This window comes from Schistocerca cancellata, chromosome 4 (genome assembly GCF_023864275.1).
Source record: "Schistocerca cancellata isolate TAMUIC-IGC-003103 chromosome 4, iqSchCanc2.1, whole genome shotgun sequence".
Taxonomy (NCBI): Eukaryota; Metazoa; Arthropoda; class Insecta; order Orthoptera; family Acrididae; genus Schistocerca; species Schistocerca cancellata.
Window position 1 is genome coordinate 565,960,805 of NC_064629.1, and position 22,203 is coordinate 565,983,007.

General features: G+C 43.6%; 1 protein-coding gene and 1 pseudogene across 1 annotated transcript in view; both read left to right on the forward strand.

The window, feature by feature from the left end:
* LOC126183286 (beta-1,3-galactosyltransferase 5-like) overlaps positions 1–22,203 on the forward strand; it is a 325,368-nt gene that overhangs the window by 54,791 nt on the left and 248,374 nt on the right. The window lies entirely within an intron of this gene.
* Positions 7,855–7,972, forward strand: LOC126185839 (5S ribosomal RNA; annotated as a pseudogene).

Consider the following 22,203-nt stretch of genomic DNA (forward strand, 5'->3'; position numbering starts at 1 on the left):
TTTTCAGAATTCAAATGGCAATTTTTTCTGCAAGTTCACGAACACTGATAAAATTTTTCGTTGTTTGTGTTCCACTGCTTTGATCATTCGTAGAAATGACATATTGAAACACGTGAAGCTGCTGAATAATTTATTTTTAATTTTACGATCGTTTCGGTCGGAGATGGTTTTCCAGTAGTTTTTGTTTGTAACATGTGTCACATATATCTCATAAAACAATTGTCAAATTATAACATTTGTAAATAATATGTTGTTATGCATCTACCTTTGCATAACAAAACATTATTTACAAATGTTATAGTTTGACATTTTTTTATGAAACAAAAACTGGACTGGAAAATGATCTCTGACCGAAACCGCCAGTACAATTAAAACTAAATTATTCAGCAGCTTTACGTGTTACCGTTAAGAGCACTCACGCTTCATCAGAAGAAAGAGCATTTCAGATTCAACCTCTCCAGCACATACAGACTACATTAGCACGCGGCAGAAATGAATTCCAGCAATTGAATCTAAATTGTCCAGTAAGTCCACTACCGTTACTTTGTAAGAAATCAGTTTCAGTCTGTACAGAGCTCTGTGAGCCGGTGCTGTGGTCACAACCGTCGAAAGCGCTTAATGATGTAACGATTGTCTCTGACTTCTTTCCAAAGGCCGTTCCCAATTCTTCTAGTTCAGATAAAACCGATGCGACACATGCCAAAGTCCGAAGAACGGGCTGGGGTGTATGCGGCGGTCGAAGTCTATCTTCCCGCTAGTAGTTCCCATGCAACGCCAGTCATAGAGTTTGTGATGTTTGTGAAACACCCTGTGTTATAGATAAAACAAAATCCCATGTCCCTCTAGGTACTTTCATTTGCCGAAAACATCGTTTCAGTCTTGAACTGTTCATGAAATGACAGGGTGAGTCTACGTGCGTATGCTAAAGAACCGTTTCAGGGTGCTGAAAGACTTCTTTTAGTATCTTAGAGGTGTAGCCGATTGTGTCGGAAGGAAGAATTTCAGATAAGAAAACGGGGATTCGACGCTCATCGCTTTTTCTCTACCGGTCATAGTTCATGGAAATTAACAGCACTTGAGAGATAAAATAGTTCAAATGGCTCTAAGGACTATGGGACTTAACAACTGAGGTCATCAGTCCCCTAGACTTAGAACTACTTATAGCTAACTAACCTAAGGACATCACACACATCCATGCCCAATGCAGGATTCGAACCTGCGACCGTAGCAGCAGCGCGGTTCCGGACTGAAGCGCCAAGAACCGCTCGGCCACAGCGGCCGGTTCAAATGGCTCTGAGCAGTATGGGACTTAACATCTGTGGTCATCAGTCCCCTAGAACTTAGAACTACTTAAACCTAACTAACCTAAGGACATCACACACATCCATGCCCGAGGCAGGATTCGAACCTGCGACCATAGCGGTCACGCGGTTCCAGACTGAAGCGCCTAGAACCGCACGGCCACACAGCCGGCACAGCGGCCGGCACTTGAGAGATAATCATATACACGGTGTCCCAAGAAAACACCGACGAGCCTTAGGAATAGGTTCCTCACACAGAAACAAGAGAAGAAGTCTAGTAAACATGAGTTCTTTTCAGCGACCCACATATACAGGGCGTCCCAAAAAAACCGACAACATTTAGGGAGAGATCTCTTACACCAAAACAAGTAAAAAAGTAGTACAAGAAAAAAAGTAGTACAAATGGTCTCTAAAATGCATACCTTAAGAGCTATGAGCACTTGTTCAGTAGAGGAGGCGTATTTTACGCTAGTGAAGATGAACAAGCGCTCATGCCTCATAAGGTATGCATTTTAGAGCCCATTTGTACTAGACTTTTTTTCTTGTTTTGGTGTAAGAGACCTTTCCCTAAATGTTGTCGGTGTTCTTTGGGATACTCTGTGTATGTGGGTCGCTGAAAAGAATGTGGTTCTAGCGTGACCAGGTTCCAAATCACTTAAAACACCATTACAGCCCATATGAGTCAAACATGGGCTAAGAGGTGGATCCGCAAAGGACGAATCATTCGGAGGCCACCAAGAAAACCAGGTTTGGCACCAGTGGACTACTTTCTCTAACGCCATGCGAAGAATTTGTTGAACTGAAAACCTGTGGAAGCATTAAAAAGTATCGTACGTCGTATTTCAGAGGCTTCAGTGATCGTCAGCCAAACGCTGGAAATAACTGGTTTGGTCTGACAGTTCCTTCTGAACAGATGTACTCCGTATTTATACGAGAAAGATGGAAAGCATGAGCCACTGTTTTAACAATCCGACAAAAATTGTGTAAGTACTCAAAATTTAACGGCTAGCCTTGTATTCCCGTCTGCTACCACTTTGATGTATACGATGCTAGAGAAATAAGCTGGATTCTTTTATTGTTTCGTCTCGTTAGCTTTCCTGTTATTTATTATCTGTTGAAGTAAAGAAAATTGTGAGTTAATGCAGATGAGTAGGAAAAACAATCCCATGCTGTTCTGTTTGACAAAATCACGTATATTAAACAGCTAAACGTAAAGTTGCAAAGCCATCTGGAATGGAAAGAGTATGTTACGATGGTAATAGGGAAGGTGAATGGTCGACTGCGGTACATTGGAAGAATTTTAGGAAATTGTAGTTTATATGTAAACGAGATAGTGTATAAAACACTAGTGAGACCCATTCTTCAGTACTGCTCAAGTGTTTGGGATCCCCACCCGATCAGTTTAAAGTAAGACATCGAAGCAATTCAGAATCGTGTTACTAGGGCTGTTAACGGTAGATTAGATCAAAACGCGAGTTTATGGAGATGCTTTGTGAACTAAAATGAGAACCGTTGGAGGGAAGACGATGGTCTCTTCGCGAAACGCTTCTGAGAAAATTTGGAGAACAGGCATTTGCAGCTGACTGCAAAACAATTCTACTGTCAAAAAATGGCTCTGAGCACTATGGTACTTAACTTCTGAGGTCGTCAGTCCCCTAGAACTTAGAACTACTTAAACCTAACTAAACTAAGCGCATCACACACATCCATGCTCGAGGCAGGACTCGAACCTGCGACCGTAGCGGTCGCGCCGTTCCAGACTGCAGCGCCTAGAACCGCTCTGTCACTCCGGCCGGCGATTCTACTGTCACCAACGTACATTTCACGTAAGGGTCGCGAAAACAAGAGACGCCTGTGCTGTCACCAATGTATATTTCGTACAAGGACCGTGAAGACAAGAGAAATTAGCGCTCGTATAGAAGCATTTAGAGAGTCGTTTTTCCGTCGCTACATTTGCGATTTGAATATAGAAGGAAACGAATAGTCATGGTACACCGGTACACCATATGAAAGCTTGCGAAATATGTATGCAGACGTAGATGTAGAAGTTTACAATAGCAGCTTTCCGCGCCCTATAAGGAGATAGATACTGGTCATACAAAATTTTCCGCGTAGTTGGGGCAGCATACCTGAAACATTGGTTAAAAACCTCCTACTGCAGTTCAGACTCTCTTATTAGAATAAAACATTTTATTCATCACTATTGCCAAATTTCGACTACATGGTCAATACCAATTGTCCCAGTAAACATAACAACTGAAATATATGAGGAAATAAACAATGAGAAATATGTAAATGAAAAGCGACGAAGAAGATGGTTTTAGTCAAGTGTATACAAAAGGAAACAGAGTACAAAATATAGTAGCTAAATCTTGATACTTACGTGTACATAGAATCATATGTTCTGATAATGATAATAACAGGTCGTAAACGCAGTGGTAAATTTTTTTTAAATGTCAAAGATGTCCAGATGTATAGTCGACATATATTATACATCCCAGACCATATAGTCGAAATTTGCCAGTAGTGGTGAATATTTTATTTTATTTTTTTCAGATAAGACTGCCTCATGGGAAACAAGACGTCTTTTACCCGACTCAACAAATATTGGTAATAAATTGGATTTTTAGGGAAATTCCTTCACGGTATGATACCAGTTCATTTATGGAAGAAACTAAAATCATTTTACGTATTCGATCTTCTTCTTCTCGATGGGTAAAAACTGGCTCTTTTTTAAACTACTCGAAATGTTAACTCAATCTTCGCTTCAATCGCCACCGTCTCGGTTATCTTCAGGTTTCGAAAAGTATTCTTGCCACGCGACATGACCATGTGACATTTGTTGTAACAATGAGAGCCATTTGCATTTGCTAGTTTTATACTTCAAGCATCATCTAATTAACTTTATGTTGTTATGGATATAATCGCTTGTAATTTTATCTCGTAAAGTCAACCACTTTTTTGTCGTAAAAAGATCTCATACATTTCTGTCCGTTTCTTATCTTGTTTCCTTGATGTCCAAGTCACAGTTCTATGAAACAGATCAGTTTTAGAAAGTATGTTCTGCAGTCTGATTTTAAAATATGTCGTTATAAGTGCCCCAAAGTGCTTATTAACATAGCCACCAAGTTTGCTGCATTTCTTGATACCGTCTTTTACATCAACGTAAGATCTGATAATAGGCACAATTCAACCTAAATATTTAAGTGAAGTTATCGGTTTTATTATTGCCTCATTAACAACCACTTTAATCGAAGGTGAATATTTTCTTGCACAGCCGTTGTTTTAGTTGTTGGTCGACATTTTCGTGCTATACGTCCGTCCTTAGCGTTTTTTTCTTTCGGTTGTTACATTCCTTGGCGAATCGACTTCTGAAACTGCTGTTAGTCCCTGTTCATCTGCAAACAAGATTGTCGCAATATCACAGTTATCCACCATGTATACTCTATCTGGGTTTTATTCTTGCTACTCTTCTAGAGTCTTTATGCAGTGAAGGTGACATACCGTATGCCTGGCATACACTTGATTGACTGCAAGAGATCAAGTTCTTCACTTTTGCCGTTCAAATGCAGACGGCATCTATTCGAAAAGGACTTAGGTATTCTGTGGTTTGTGTAATTTTAGATATGACTTGCATTCTAATGTGGACTGCAGCTCACTGTCGAGTGTCAGATGTTTCCTGGAGTTGTTTCAGTTATTGTTTTATACCTAGGTATATAGCCTACTAGCTCTAGTAGTACTCATTTAAGCTGTTCATGTGTTGTCGTTTATAGTGGGGAAGATGCCTATTTTACTAGCTCTGTGCCCATAGGACACTCATCATTTCACTTATTTCGCCTCAGTAATTTCCCGAAAGTAACCGGTAAAACATTTAAGCTCCTGTGTTTCAAATTCATATGTGTAAGAGACGTAATATATTTATGGTGCTAATTTCAGTTTTAAAAGCTACAGCTGTATTTGAAAGCCTTCTACAGCCAGCAGGCAAGCTGCTTGTTACTATGACAGACTTCCCCGTTATTCCGAGGACGCTGCATTGGTGCTGAAGAAGGAAAGGGAAACCGCAAATATTGTTACAGGTGATGGAGTTCATCTTCCGTCATCACGTTTGCGAGTTATGAAAAACGGCAGTATTATGACATCCGCAAAAGTCGTATTGCAATGGAGGAAATGTGATTACTAAAAGCTGCGCAGTGAAATCCAAATAGCTGCTAAACATGAAAAAGAGACAGTTTATAATGACCATTAATTGTGTCTCCCAAGTACCTCTAAACCACCAGAGAAAGCATTCCACATGATGTACTTCGCCTATATGGTTTCCCTTCAAAACAGTGGGGATGCGAGGACTGACGCTTGGAACTCGGCCCTTTGTTGTTAAATGGCCTAATGAGCTGTATTTGCCTGCTGGTGTGTTCGCGGCTCCAAGACTTTGAATGTCAAAGTTACAGTAGATTAGAAACAGATCTTTTGAGGTAAGGAATAAATTAATAAATTAACACAGATATTTCAAAGTATTGAACGAGCATTGCGTCTGAACCGTTTGTTTCTAAACAGATTATATTTGATAGTAAACATTGACTTATCGCATCGACGTTGGTAATGCTACCTTGGAAAACACCACACAATTGCTTACACTGAGGTGGCAAAAGTCATGGAATACCTCCTAACATCGTGTCGAACCGTCTTTTGTCGTGCGTAATGCAGCAACTCGACGTGGCATGGACTCAACAAGTCTTTCGAAGCCCCCTGCAGAAGTATTGAGTCATGCTGCCTCTATAGCCGTCCATAAATGTGAAAGTTCAAATGGTTCAAATGGCTCTGAGCACTATGGGACTTAACATCAGAGGTCATCAGTCCCCTAGAACTTAGAACTACTTAAACCTAACTAACCTAAGGACATCACAAACATCGATGCCCGAGACAGGATTGGAACCTGCGACAGTAGCGGTCGCGCGGTCCCAGACTGTAGCGCCTAGAACCGCTCGGCCACCCCGGCTGGCAAATGTGAAAGTGTTGCCGGTGCAAAATTTTGTGCACGAACTCACGTCTCGCTTATGTCCCATAAGTATTCGATGGGATTCATGTCGGGCGGTGCGGGTGGCCTAATCACTCGCTCGAATTTTCCAGAATGTTCTTCAAACCAGTCGCGAACAACTGTGGGCCAGTGACATGGCGCATTATTATCCATAAAAATTCCATCGTTGAATGGCTTCGAATGGTCTCCAAGAAGCTGAACGTAAACAGTCCCAATCAACGATCGGTTCGGTTGGAACAGAGGTCTCAATCTATTCCGTGCGAATACAGCCCACATAATCATGGAGCCACCGCCAGCATGCAGAGTGCCTTGTTAACAACTTGGGTCCGTGGCTTCGTGGGGTCTGCGCCGCATTCGACTCATCTGACAAGGCCACGGTTTTCCAGTCGTCTAGGGTCCAACCGATATGGTCACGAGCCCAGGAGAGCCGCTACAAGCGATGTCGTGCTGTTAACAAAGGCACTCGCATCTGTTGCCTGCTCCATAGTCCATTAATGCCAGATTTCGCCATACTGTCTTAATGAATATGTTCGTCATACGTCACACATTGATTTCTGCTGTTGTTTCACGCAGTTTTGCTTGTCTGTTAGCACCGACAACTCATGTAAACGCCGCTGCTGTCGGTCGTTAAGCGAAAGCCTTCGGCCACAGCGTTGCCCATGGTGAGAAGCAATGCCTGAAATTTGGTATTCTCGGCACACTTTTGACACTGTGGATCTCGAAACACTGAATTTCCTAACGATTTCCGAAATGTAATGACCCACGCTTATAGCTCCAACTACCATTCCACGTTCAAAGTCTGTTAATTCCCGTTGTGCAAGCACAATCACGTCGGAAACCCTTTCACCTGAATCATGTGAGTAAAAATGACAGTTCTGCCAATGCACTGCCTGTTTACACCTTGTGCACGCGATACTACCGCTTACTGTATGCGTGCATATCGCTATCCTACGACTTTTGTCTCCTCAGTGTATGATGTGCCCAATGCAAAATTGTCCGCTGTTTGCAGTTCATGGGCCATTGTCGAAGATGGACCATTACTCTTTGTACGAACTTGCAGACAAGCATTTAATGCCTCGAAAGCCAACGAACATGCGGAGATAAATTTCTCAATATCTGTCTTCGTAACCGGAAGAAATTAATCATCGTGGATGGAAACTTGCGATAGACTGGTTCATTCAATCCACAACGGGCTTGCCAAGCAAGGTTATCGACATAGAATTGTTCGCAAAGTGAAATTTGAAGAAAGGAGATTAGTGTATAACGTCCCGTCGAAAACGAAAGTATTAGGAACGTAGCAAAACCTCGGGTTATGGGAGGATCGTGAAGAAAATTGACCGTGCCCTTTCAGAGGAATTATCCCGGCATATGCTTTAAGCGATTTAGGGAAATGACGGAAAACCTAAATAAAAATGGCCGCACGGGGATTTGAACCGTCGTCCAGCGGAATGCGAGTCCAATTCGCTACCCTCTGCGCCACCTCGGTCGGTAGTGAAACTTGAAGAGCTAGTGTTAGATTGTGCCAACGGCCTTGCCGCAGTGGTAACATCGGTTCCCGTCAGATCATCGAAGTTAAGCGCTGTCGGACTGGTCTAGCACTTGGATGGGTGACCATCTGGTCTGCCGAGCGCTGTTGTCAAGAGGGGTGCGTCAAGAGGGGTGCACTCAGCCCTTGTGAGGCAAACTGAGGAGCTACTTCATTGATAGGTCTCCAGTCTCGTAAACTGGCATACGGCCGGGAGAGCGGTGTGCTGACCACATGACGTCTGTTGTCTGAGGATGACAAGGCGGCCGGTCGGACTGTTGGGCCTTCCAAGGCCTCTTCGGACGGCAGTGTTAGATTGTGCGGGAAAAAATTCAGCAACAAGCACAAGAGAACTTACCCAATGAAGATCACACTTCGAACATTGCAATGTGGGGAGCAATGGTTGAGCTGCATCTGCATCCATTTCCTAAATGTGTGCTAGCCATCTGGGATCCTGTTATTGAATCCAGAGTTTAGCTTCGACAATTAATCACCCAAGGCAGTGCTACAGCGTTGAACTTTCTAAAAGCTGTATATATCATAGATGAGACCTCTTTGAACCATGAGGGCGTTTTCTACCTGCATCTGTAGTCATATCTACAGTGCTGAAAATCCGCAGTTTTGTAACTTCCATGCTCCTACTCAGTTGTATTTATTAATGTCACATATACACGGTATTGTCTTCAGGAACATACGGATCCATCTTAAATAATTTTGCAAAGTCGCAGGAATCGATCTACAGGGCCTGAAAAAAAGTGAAGCAGCCAGAAGACATGGTCAGACGTCAGTGTAACATCATTGGAAGGGATATATAGGATTAGAGTTGCAATTCTCTGTGACATGTAGAACAGTCACCAGAGTGCGTTGGTGTTATACGTGTTCAGTATTGCTACCCGGCCTGGTAACACGTATAAAGCGCGCGAATAGCGTCAGATGTTGAGTGATGAGTGTGAAGTACACGGAGTTGTCAGGTACTCGTGTAAGACAGCTTTATCCATACCTGTAATAATTTGAAAGGGGTATCATTGTGTCTCTCAATTCAGTGGGGCTGGTCGAAGCGTGCAATATCAAGTTTTCTGGAGCATTCAGATATATAGTGGTGATGACGGATTGCATGGGAACATGAGGCCAGACATACTCGTCGTCAAGGCTCTGGTCAACCACATCTGACCACCAAAAGTGAGATTCTTCGTATTGTGCATCAGGCACATCGTTACCACTTCACACCTGCGCCTGCCATAAGAGATCATAGTGATGGACTTCCTACAGCATTCTGTGTCAAACCGCACAATTGTATGGAGGTTAGCGTAACTGCCGCAGTTTGGCACTATCCCGGACGACCATCGTCGGAGAGGACGGCAGCGACATGGGAATAAGTCCCAATCTTCCAATGTTTTGTGAGGCACAGCGGTTCTACGTCTGGCGTGATGGTGTGGGAAATCATTGGGTATGACATCAGATCATTGTTGATAGTGAGTGAAGTAATTCTTTTTAATGTGGAGCTACATGAAGTTTTTCGTGTAAGAAACTCCATCGGAAGCTGAGTATGAACTGGTTGATAGAATCCTAGCTGCTTGTCTCATGTCTCATTGCACTGCAGACAACGGGAATGTTAGACAGCATGGGAGTACTGTAATTCATGCGCTGAGACTGATAGTGGTCATTTTGAACAGTTCCTATGAAATTAAATTATTGCTATAGTTCCTTAACGTTGAAAATCATTTCCGGCCTGTATAATTTTGACCCTAAAGTTAGAGAAAATCTGTTCGCACGGGAGCACGCTGGTGAAGAAATCGGGGCACCATTTCCTCGGTGTCATTAGCTGTGTCGCCGGCCGCGGTGGTCTCACGGTTCTAGGCGCTCAGTCCGGAACCGCGCGACTGCTACGGTCGCAGGTTCGAATCCTGCCTCGGGCATAGATGTGTGTGATGTTCTTAGGTTATTCAGGTTTAAGTAGTTCTAAGTTCTAGGGGTCTGATGACCACAGATGTTAAGTCCCATAGTGCTCAGAGACATTTGAACCATTAGCTGTGTCATACTGTCTTCTTGATATAAACAATGCTTTAAAATCATATACGCGCTGTATTGAAATGAGTCAAAGAATGAAACTCAATGAGTTGGTAGAAATAAAATTAGGGAGATTTCATAGGTGTTAGACGTAATTTATCCACCGGTAACTATGCTACTATGTTCTCAAGATTTCAAGAAATCCTGTAGCCTTAAGAAATTAACTGATAGTGGTCGGTGAACCCTACAGCTTATTGTGCGACCGAATCGACAGACAGACGTCATCTAGTGCAGAAGACTTTACAGCATAGATACAGAGGCCAGGGATTGAACGGATGGAATCAGTGCCACTACATACACGCTCGCAAGACGGAAGATTTGAATGAGGGAAAAACATCGTCATTGGTCTCTTTAGCTGTGTATCTTATAGAGTGATGAGTAGGGGTACGCGGTGCTTCACTCATGGGCTTTGTGCGTGACCTGTAAGCGGAGATGGAAACTTCAACAATCGAACTACGTTAGACAACTAAAATTAGGCGCAACGAATAAGCACACATGTTCTACGCCCGCATCAAGCGCTCTTTACACATTTTCTGCGATGAATAGAGGGAATACAAGTAAATCCGACAGTTGCAGACTTTCAAAAACCTTCGATTCCGGACCATATCAACATCGGTAACGGAAATCTAACTAGTTTGCTACTGGATGGAACGTTTCCTGATGGGTGTAGTATAGAAAGTTATTGTGGGTGGAGAGTCATCTACAGATATGGAAATACGAGTATCGTAGTATCTGGTGTGGGCCAGGAGAACAATTGCTGTTCATCTTATACGTGAATTACTTATCGGTTAATGTTAATTGCAGTCTCAGGATTTTGGTAGATGATGCAGTTATCGGTAAGGAAACTCTGCCTAGTACATATTGCAATAACATCCAGCCAGGTCTCGGTAAAATATCAGCCTGCTGCTGTAGAGAAACAGGAAATTGTATGCTTCACGAAACATAGGTGTTTGGTTTCATTTGGCTACAGAATTCATGGTTCACGACTAGAGCCCGTCATCAATGCAAATTCCTAAATGAAAATCAACCGCCGCGTTTTTCTGTCTAGATGAGAAGGCCAATTTCAGAATCTTTTGAAAGCATTTTGATACAGTTTTCATTGATAGATAGAGTGTGTAAAATTTCTTTCCGTTACGTCAGCCTAATCGTCCGGCCGTAGATACACTACTGGCCATTAAAATTGCTACACCAAGAAGAAATGCAGATGATAAACGGGTATTCATTGGACAAATATATTATACTAGAACTGACAATGACGACATTTTCACGCAATTTGGGTGCATAGATCCTGAGGAATCAGTACCCAGAACAACCACCTCTGGCCGTAATAACGACCTTGATACGCCTGGGCATTGAATCAAACAGAGCTTCGATGGCGTGTACTGATGCAGCTGCCCATGCAGCATCAACACGATACGACAGTTCATCAAGAGTAGTGACTGGCGTATTGTGACGAGCCAGTTGCTCGGCCACCATTCACCAGACGTTTTCAGTTGGTGAGAGATCTGGAGGATGTGTTGGCCAGGGCAGCAGTCGAACATTTACTTATCCAGAAAGGCCCGTACAGCACCTGCAACATGCGGTCGTGCATTATCCTGCTGAAATGTAGGGTTTCGCAGGGACCGAATGAAGGGTAGAGCCACGGGTCGTAACACATCTAAAATGTAACGTCCACTGTTCAAAGTGCCGTCAATGCGAACAAGAGGTGACCGTGACGTGTAACCATTGGCACCCCATACCATCACGCCGGGTGATACGCCAGTATGGCGATGACGAATACACGCTTCCAATGTGCGTTCGCGGTGATGTCGCCAAACACGGATGCGACCATCATGATGCTGTAAACGGAACCTGGATTCATCAGAAAAAATGACTTTTTGCCATTCGTGCACCCAGGTTCGTCGTTGAGTTCGCAGGCGCTCCTGTCTGTGATGCAGCGTCAAGGGTAACCGCAGCCATGGTCTCCGAGCTGATAGCCGATGCTGCTGCAAACGTCGTCGAACTGTTCGTGCAGATGGTTGTTGTCTTGAAAACGTCCCCATCTGTTGACTCAGGGGTCTAGACGGGGCTGCACGATCCGTTACAGCCATGCGGATAATATGCCTCATCTCGACTGCTAGTGATACGAGGCCGTTGGGATCCAGCACGGCGTTCCGTATTACCCTCTTGAACCCACCGATTCCATATTCTGCTAACAGTCATTGGATCTCGACCAACGCGAGCAGCAATGTCGCGATACGATAAACCGCAATCGCGATAGGCTATAATACGACCTTTATCAAAGTCGGAAACGTGATGGTACGCGTGTCTCCTCCTTACGCGAGGCATTACAACAACGTTTCACCAGACAACGCCGGTCATCTGCTGTTTTTGTATGAGAAATCGGTTGGAAACATTCCTCATGTCAGCACGTTGTAGGTGTCGCCACCGGCGCCAACCTTGTGTGAATGCTCTGAAAAGCTAATCATTTGCATATCACAGCATTTTCTTCCTGTCGGTTAAACTTCGCGTCTGTACCACGTCATCTTCGTAGTGTAGCAATTTTAATGGCCAGCAGTGTACTTATTGCTAGCCGTGCGAAGCCGAGACAGGTTGCTAGTGTCAGATTAATAATAATGAGTAACAAAGAGTGGGGATCGCGTAGGCTGATTTGTAGACAAAGTAAATAGAAAGCTATTATTCTCGGATATTTCGCCCATACGGGACGGCATCATGAGGGCTGCGACTGTTGATCAATACAAATAAAACAGTTTCTGCGTCTGTCACTTGTTTATTTTGCCACTACGCGTTTCGATGGTTCACACCATCATCTTCAGGTGGAGAATTGCTTATTTACATGGCTGCTGTTGGTGAAGAGTACAGACGTCTTTTCACAGTCGCGGATCAAGGGCAGTGTAGGTTATTTTGCGTCTTTTGAGGGACGGCAGAGCTGTAATAGGTCTCCATACTGTTGCCTGATACACGTCCTCTGCATTGCACATTACATTTACACTCATTTATGACAATGATTGTGAAATCCAGTTGTAATTTTACAATTAATAAAGCGCCTTCGTATCCCCTAAATTTATAAGAAAGATTCGTGTAGTACCCTTCTGCAGACGTGGATATATAAATGAAAAAAATAAAATAAATAAAAATAATAATCGGGTATCGAACACAGGACGTAAAAGTGAGGGGCCGCGATGCTAGCCGCGGTGCCCCCCAGTTCAGCAGCACCCAGAACGTTAATTTACGTCGAAAACTTTGACGGCCATTTTCTCAGAAATGGTAGAGTATCTGCTGATAAGTCAAAACATATGTTCGTTTGTTTTAACTCCTCTTCCGTTGTACAAAGTTACTGAGAAGTCATGTAAAGACACTTGCTGTGTTTTCCTCGTTAGAGAGATGTGCTGGCGACGGCAGTGTGTGAAGAGCATTGCCTACTGTTTTATGAAGACAAAAAGAAACTTAGCAGAAGTGGTATCCTGGTCTAGAGCTGCGTTCCCTGTTTTGCGACTCGCGCTTTAGTTTCAGTCAATAACGACATGACTTCAGATAATAATTATTGCTTGTGAAGCAATGCCCTAGTCTAAGTTCAAATGGTTCAAATGGCTCTGAGCACTATGGGACTTAACATCTGTGGTCATCAGTCCCCTACAACTTAGAACTACTTTAACCTAACTAACCTAAGGACCTCACACACATCCATGCCCGAGGCAGGATTCGAACCTGCGACCGTAGCAAAAATGGCTCTGAGAACTATGGGACTCAACTGCTGAGGTCATTAGTCCCCTAGAACTTAGAACTAGTTAAACCTAACTAACCTAAGGACATCACAAACATCCATGCCCGAGGCAGGATTCGAACCTGCGACCGTAGCGATCTTGCGGTTCCAGACTGCAGCGCCTTTAACCGCGCGGCCACTTCGGCCGGCGCGACCGTAGCAGTCGCGCGGTTCCGGACTGATCGCCTAGAACCGCTAGACCACCGCGGCCGGCCCTAGTGTAAGTCTTTCGAATGGACGCCGCTTTGGTGACTTGTACGTCTCTAATGTGCCCCAGTGATCCAGCTGGAAATAGGGGACCTACAGTTTAACGTGAAATACGAACCACGTGTCGTTCCTGACAACTCTTTGCATCGCTGTGAGGTGAAGGTTAAACTAAAGAAAGACTGAAAATTTCCGTGAACCGACCGGGATTGGAAACTGCGACCTCCACGTCTCCAGGCACGCGCTTTACTGCTGGGGCACCAGGCCCGACGACTATGATGTCAGATGAAAACGTATTAAAGAATGCTTCCCATAGACACGATCGAGCAGGGCAGGGCAGTGATTAAGACACTGCACGCAAGTGCTGTATCCGTTATTTTGAAGAGGACACGTCCCATATGCTACCCCATCGTTCCCAACCCAAAAATGTGTTCCGTCTCTAATGACCACGTCTTCGACATGATGGCAAACCAAAATCTTTCTTTCATTCTTCTTTCATATAGAGTGAAGGGAACGTTGTCTCCATGGGCTACGATCCCAGAATGTATGTCTTCATAATTATTAGACATGCTAACAGCACAATTCACAAAACAGGCCGTCCTTAAAACAGTCCATTTCGCCGCCGGCCGCGGTGGTCTAGCGGTTCTAGGCGCGCAGTCCGGAACCGCGCGACTGCTACGGTCGCAGGTTCGAATCCTGCCTCGGGCATGGATGTGTGTGATGTCCTTAGGTTTAAGTAGTTCTAAATTCTAGGGGACTGATGACCACAGATGTTAAGTCCTATAGTGCTCAGAGCCATAGTCCATTTCGCCAAACACTGTTCCTCAAGATAATCTCTCCCATCTCTGAGGTTGCTGTTCTCCTCGTGGTTCTATGCGAGGGCCCATCAGTGTATCGCCACCAATGCGATAACTAACGTACCCTTTTATAACATTTTCTTGAGACAAACTCAAGGATCTCTGTAATGATAAGCACACGAGTCCCGCTGAAGACTATCTGCAAAATATCCTGTCCTACACGTCTCCACACTAAATACGTTAGTTCATTAAAATACAACGCTGCAACGAAGCTAAAAGCATATGTCTACATGCTGCAGTATTGTAGGCATATTCTAAACTCTTTCCTAGAGAAAGAGAAAGAGAGAGATAGAGAGAAAGAGAGATACATACAGACAGACAGAGAGGGGATAGGGAGAAGTACTTACTTGAAACGGAGCATGCACCTATCATATATGACAGCTCACGAATCACGGACGTAGACAAATACGCAGATTATCTTCGCAAATATGTGCGTGACTGATAGTCTGGTGCGTTATCTTGAACGTCACATGCTCATCAGGCACAAAGATAGCTTGGGAAATACCCCAAAGATAAGTAATGGAAACACCGCTATCTAAAATATACAGTACTTCGAAAATAACATGCAGAAATCTTAAAAGGTACCATAATAAATTTCCAACGTAGGTTACGCAAAACTCACCCGATATTCGATAAAGAAATGGAAGTTTATTCACGAGAAACTTCTTTGTCAATCTGTACAGGTCGCGGCCGATACAGACATCATGAATATTAGACAATGCGCTACACTAAATTTTGAAGTATATGTCAAATTTTAAGAACCGTACGCGCCTCAAAGAAATGATAATCCTCAACATATTCTTATGCTGCCTTAGGACATGAACTATTTATGGTCTATTGAAAACGACTACATTGTTGAAAATGAATTCAAAGTTTAAATGTTTCACAAGAACATTTGACTGCAATAAACTTCATAGTTTTACCAGACGTTTCCTTAAGCCCGCCAGTTCTGCTGTTACGTACACACTGATTTGACAAAATATCATCAAACAATATAGGTTAGTATTTTTTCTCCGTATGATTTAATTTAACTAGACAATTTTCTGTCTGATAATGACCGCAGGAGGAACAAGCCATAAAGTTATACAGAAAATGCTATTCGGCACAGAGAATTATGTTGACGATTGTAACGTGATAGGAGATATGCAGAATAATGTTTCTAAAATGCTCCTTCTAAAATGAAAATAAAAGATCCCTGGGATCATACAACTGCAGTATTGTTATAAAATAAACGACTAAGACTATAAAGTAATGTTTGTATCATAGTAGCTACGACCTATCTTATTGCTACATACAGGGTGTCCCAGGAGGAATGCTCAATATGTAGCGATATGTCGATCATTTGAAGCAAAAAACCTGTATATGGAAATATTCCCTATTCCGAATGGTTTCCGATATAGAACGTATTTAATGTACATCATTATTTATTTTCCGTTTAACTCAGTACATTGTCAGGTTTACACATGTACACATGTACAACAGTTAGTGAACATTACAACATGTATACACAGTATACACAGGTTTACACATGTACACATGTACAACAGTTAGTGAACATTACAACATGTATACACAGTATCAACTTAAAATAGACATAGTAACACATTCGCCTCTAGGCATTATCGTACGCGTCAAATTCAGATTCTGTACAGTTCACAATAAATGTTCGAATACCCCACTGTCAACTTCAGCGCATTTTTGCACTGTTAGGAGAACATTTTGTGTTGCTTCTCTGAGTGTCTCTGACGTTCCCTAATGAGGGCATCAGCGTCCATGATGAGATCAGCAGTTCCTCTCGCATATTCACCTTTCGTTTGTACGCTTCCGACTTCATCCAATCACATAAACAAAAATCTAATGGTGTAAGGTGTGACGATCTTGGTGGCCAGTTATTTGTACTACCACGACCAGTCCATCGATTATCGTAAGTGCGGTTGAAATGTTTCCTCACACGTATGGTAAAATGTGGAGCGTCTTCGTCAATCTGGAAGTACATTACAGTCCACGTGGTCAAAAGGTTGTCTCCGAGATATTCAAAAAACGAATTTTCCAAAAAATTCATTCGCTCTTCTAAAATGACTGTACCTATAAACATTATTACTGATCATGCCGCACCAAACGTTAATCGAGAAACGAACTTGGAAATTGGTTTCCACTGTAGCGTGTGAATTTTCCTGCGACCATCGATGATTATTACGTGTGTTGTTGAGTCCATTCTTTGTAATCGTGGCTTTATCACTGAACAGTAGTAACGGCAGAAAAAGACGATTATCATTTCATCAGTAACAAAATTCAAGTCGTGAAGCATTGTCGCCAAAGTAAAGATTGAGGAAACGGTGTATGTGAAATGGGTACAAGTTTTACGCAAGTAAAGTTCGCCGTACACCTGTGTGTTGCATTGATACGTGCAGAAAGTCACCGCGTGCTGGTTGTACGACTATGCAGTACCATTTCAACAAGATGTAGCTGTTCCTGCACTGGTTGTTGAACTACAGGTTAAGAAGAAAAATGAGACGTTAGAATGCCTGTTTCACGCAATGCGCTGAGGGCTTCGGGAAACAGTCTACGATCAGGAATTCTACGTGGCGGAAAGCGCCGACGGTATTCTTCGACAGTCGAAGGAGCATTGCAGAAGGCGTAAATACATACCATATCTGCATATTCTCCATTAGTGCAGATATGTAACATTCTAGCCAGCGTGCGTGCAAATACGGTTAACCGATGCTTCTGCGTGATACACTCTGTGCCTCGCACTGCTTCACTCACAGCACACCATGGATAACAGCGGGTTCAGTGGGCTAGTTTCGTGGCAGAAAGACATTCCGAGCAAAGAGGCTGAAAGCAGCAAGATAGGCTGGGTTAACATAAAACGTCAGAGATGTTGAGTGGGTAAGACACATACTTGCGCGCCATTAACCCAAAAACAAAGGGACATTAAATGGGCTCTATCTCGGAAACCATTCAGAACAGGGCATAGGTCGAAAGGAAGTCTTTTGTTTCAAATGAATGTTCCTGTCATATCCATGAATATTGACTATTCCCTATGGGACACCCTGTATAACGACACAGACTGGCATGAAACTTCCTGGCAGATTAAAACTGTGTGCCGGACCGAGACTCGAACTCGAGACCTTCGACGTTGACGGGCAAGTGCTCTATCATCTGAACTACCCAAGCACGACTCACGACCTCTCCTCACAGCTTCAATTCCGCCAGTACCTCGTCTCCTACCTTCCAAACCTCACAGAAGCTCTTCTGCGAACATTGCAGAACTAGCACCCCTGGAAGAAAGGATATTGCAGAGACATGGCTTAGCCACAGCCTGGGGGATGTTTCCAGAATGATATTCTCACTTTGCAGCGGTGTATGCGCTGATATGAAACTTCCTGGCAAATTAAAACTGTGTGCCTGACCGAGACTCGAACGCGGGACCTAAGACTTTCGCGGACTAGTGCTCTACAGTTTTAATCTGCCAGGAAGTTTAATATCAGCGCACACTCCGCTGCAGAGTGAAAATCTTATTCTGGAAACATCCCCCAGGCTGTGGCTAAACTGACTGGCCTTAGAGCTTTTTTTGGCGCTATTTACACCGAAGTAGTGGATTCGGGCCACCTTGCGTCTCAGTTTTAGTACATTTCGCTTATAAATTTGCGAAATGTTTTGACACCATCAATAACAAGCGTTATACCACTGTATTCATCTTTTCAAAAGCTTTCGAATGCTTTTACGGAGCATATTGTACCGCTAAAAAAAGATACTTGATCCAACATCTCGGTTGATGCACGAATTTAAAGAACAAACTATGTACCAGAACTAAGTGGCCCTCCGCGCACTTTCAGTTCCCGTAAACTTCGATTTTCTGTCTTGAACAATTCAGTAAACAGGAAGAATGTTAAGTCTTTCGCGATTTACCACCTAAACCTCGTGAGGTAAGGTACAGCAAGTACTTTGAGTTAGTGATGTGTTGGAGTAAGACGACTGGGTCCCTGACACGCAGAGCTCGCGGATCGCTTTGGCAATGGCGATTTTGTGACGTCAAGAGGCGCGACGATCCGCCTACAAAAAGGTTCAGCAGTGACCGCGAACACTGCGCCAAGGCCGGTGTGTCGAAACGTGGCCAGGCTGCTCACAGTGGACTACATCTGTTCCCATTCCACTGCACGACTCTGCCTCTCTGTCTGCTAACCCAACATCGTATAAAGCCTACCGTATGTGATCAAAAGTATCCAGGCAACCCTACGTAATGCAGAACTGTCCACTAGATATCACGATAGGTGAACCCACCAAGTATAAAAGGAGGTGGCAAGTACAGTACTGTCAGTAGATAATCGTTAACAGCAGAATGTGGCGGTGAGGAGAGCTCAGCGACTCCGAACATGGATGTCACCTTCACAGACATTTCAACACTTCTAAAGCTGGCCATGTCCACTGTTTGTTGAAACGCGAAGGGAAAAGCACAGCTAAACCAAGTCAGGCAGACCCAATGTAGTCACAGACGGGGATCGTCCAGCATCTCGGGGGTGTTGTAAACAGTCGCAGGAAATCAACTGAAGGAATCTCTCGTGAGTTCCAACGTGTTACCAGCAGTGCAGCTAGCACAATGCCTGTGCAAAAGGAGTTAAGAAGAATGGGGTATGATGTTCGAGCAGCTCCTCACAAGCCATAGATTTCAGTAGTCAGTGCAAAGCGATGCTTGAGGTGGTGTAAGAGCGACGCCACTGGACAGTGGATGAGTGAAAACGATTGATCTGGAGTGATGGCCACGTGACCAGGTACACTGCCAACAGTGAAATACGGAGGACGTTATGCTATGATATGGGCCATGGGGGTGTTTTTGAGGATTAGGGTGTGGTCCTCTTATTGCGCTAAAGTAAACGTAAACGTATGGAAGGATGTGTACTAATTTTACGGTATTGTATACTGTGCGTAGTACAGGGGCAGTTCGGAGACCATGATTGTTTATATCAGCATAACCACGTATTCTCTCGTAAAGTAGCATTTGCGATGCAATGGCAGTTGCTAGGCTGTAAATTTCCATCGTGACAAGCCGAGTAAAAAATGCTTCAGAAAACGATACGAATCTGCAAGAGGATAGGAATTTCAACGCATTCAGGGCGAGAACCATATGCTGGACACTAAGTAGGTCATCAAGACTTGATGATTAAATTTTGTAAGGCAGTCTAGGGTTGGTTCACCAAATTTATTTTCATTGGGGGGAGGAAGACTCGCGAGTCGTACGTGCAGGCTCTTATAATAGGCTGAAACATTGAGCTAGTTCATGGTGGGAGAGAAGTTCCGCTTTACGCCCCACTAGAGGACAGAAATGTGACTTATTGGTTAATCATGGATGATATCGCGTACGGGGTGGGCAACAATCTGTAGTTGTTTGCTGATGATGCTGTGGTGTACGGTAAGGTGTCGAAGTTGAGTGACTGTAGGAAGATACAAGATAGCTTATACAAACTGTGGTAGGGAAGGCAAATGATTGACTTCGGTTTATTGGGAGAATTTTAGGCAAGTGTGGTTCATTTGTAAAGGCGACCGTATATAGGACGCTGGTGCGACCTATTCTTGAGTACTGATCGAGTAGCGAAATGCAGGAAGATCTGCAGCGGATAGGCACTTGGTGCAGGGAGTGGCAACTGACCCTTAACATAGACAAATGTAATGTATTGCGAATACATAGAAAGAAGGATCCTTTATTGTATGATTATATGATAGCGGAACAAACACTGGTAGCAGTTACTTCTGTAAAATATCTGGGAGTATGCGTGCGGAACGATTTGAAGTGGAATGATCATATAAAATTAATTGTTGGTAAGGCGGGTACCAGGTTGAGATTCATTGGGAGAGTCCTTAGAAAATGTAGTCCATCAACAAAGGAGGTGGCTTACAAAACACTCGTTCGACCTATACTTGAGTATTGCTCATCAGTGTGGGATCCGTACCAGATCGGGTTGACGGAGGAGATAGAGAAGATCCAAAGAAGAGCGGCGCGTTTCGTCACAGGGTTATTTGGTAACCGTGATAGCGTTACGGAGATGTTTAACAAACTCAAGTGGCAGACTCTGCAAGAGAGGCGCTCTGCATCGCGGTGTAGCTTGCTCGCCAGGTTTCGAGAGGGTGCGTTTCTGGATGAGGTATCGAATATATTGCTTCCCCCTACTTATACCTCCCGAGGAGATCACGAATGTAAAATTAGAGAGATTAGAGCGCGCACAGAGGCTTTCAGACAGTCGTTCTTCCCGCGAACCATACGCGATTGGAACAGGAAAGGGAGATAATGACAGTGGCACGTAAAGTGCCCTCCGCCACACACCGTTGGGTGGCTTGCGGAGTATAAATGTAGATGTAGATGTATTTGGGATCCTTGTCAACTCGGATGGAAGGAAGACGTCGAAGCAAGATTTGTTACCGGTAGGCTCGAGCAATACGTAGGTGTTACGGAAATGCTTCGGGAACTACAATGAGAATTCCAGGAGTGAAGGAGATGTTCCTTTCAAGGAATACTATTCAGAAAATTTAGAACCGGCATTTTAAGCTTATTGCAGTAGTATTCTGCTACCGCCAACTTATACTGCGCGTAAAGATGAAGAAGATAAAACACGAGAAATTAGAGCTCATACAGAGGCATGTAGACAGTCGTTTTCTCTCTCTCTATTTGCGAGTGGAACAGGAAAGGAAATGACTAGTAGTGGTACAGACTACCTTCTGACAGGCACCGTACGGTGGCTTGAGGAGTATCTTCAGGGGATGGTTGTGTTTGACGGTGTGGACTTCAATGCGAGATGCCTCTAACAGTTTCCACAACGAAACTTTGTCTCGAAACCTGGCAGAAAATCCAAAGAGATTCTGGTCGTATGTGAAGTATGTTAGCGGCAAGAAACAATCAATGCCTTCTCTGCACGATAGCAATGGAGATACTTTCGAAGACAGTGCTGCCAAAGCAGAGTTACTAAACACAGCCTTCCGAAATGCCTTCACAAAAGAAGACGAAGTAAATATTCCAGAATTCGAATCGAGAACAGCTGCCAACATGAGTATCGTAGAAGTAAATATCCTTGGAGTAGTGAAGCAACTTAAATCACTTAATAAAAGCAAGTCTTCTGGTAGAGACTGTATACCAATTAGGTTCCTCTCGGAGTATGCTGATGCATTAGCTCCATACTTAACAATCTTATACAACCGTTCACTCGACGAAAGATCCGTACCTAAAGACTGGTAAGTTGCACAGGTCACACCAATATTCAGGAAAGGTAGTAGGAGTAATCCACTAAATTACAGGCCCATATCGTTAAAGTCGATATGCAGCAGGATTTTAGAACATATATTGTGTCCGAACATTATGGATTAACTCCAAGAAAACCTTCTGTTGACACACAGTCAACATGGGTTTAGAAAACATCGTTCCTGTGAAACATAACTATCTCTTTATTCACATGAAGTGCAGAGTG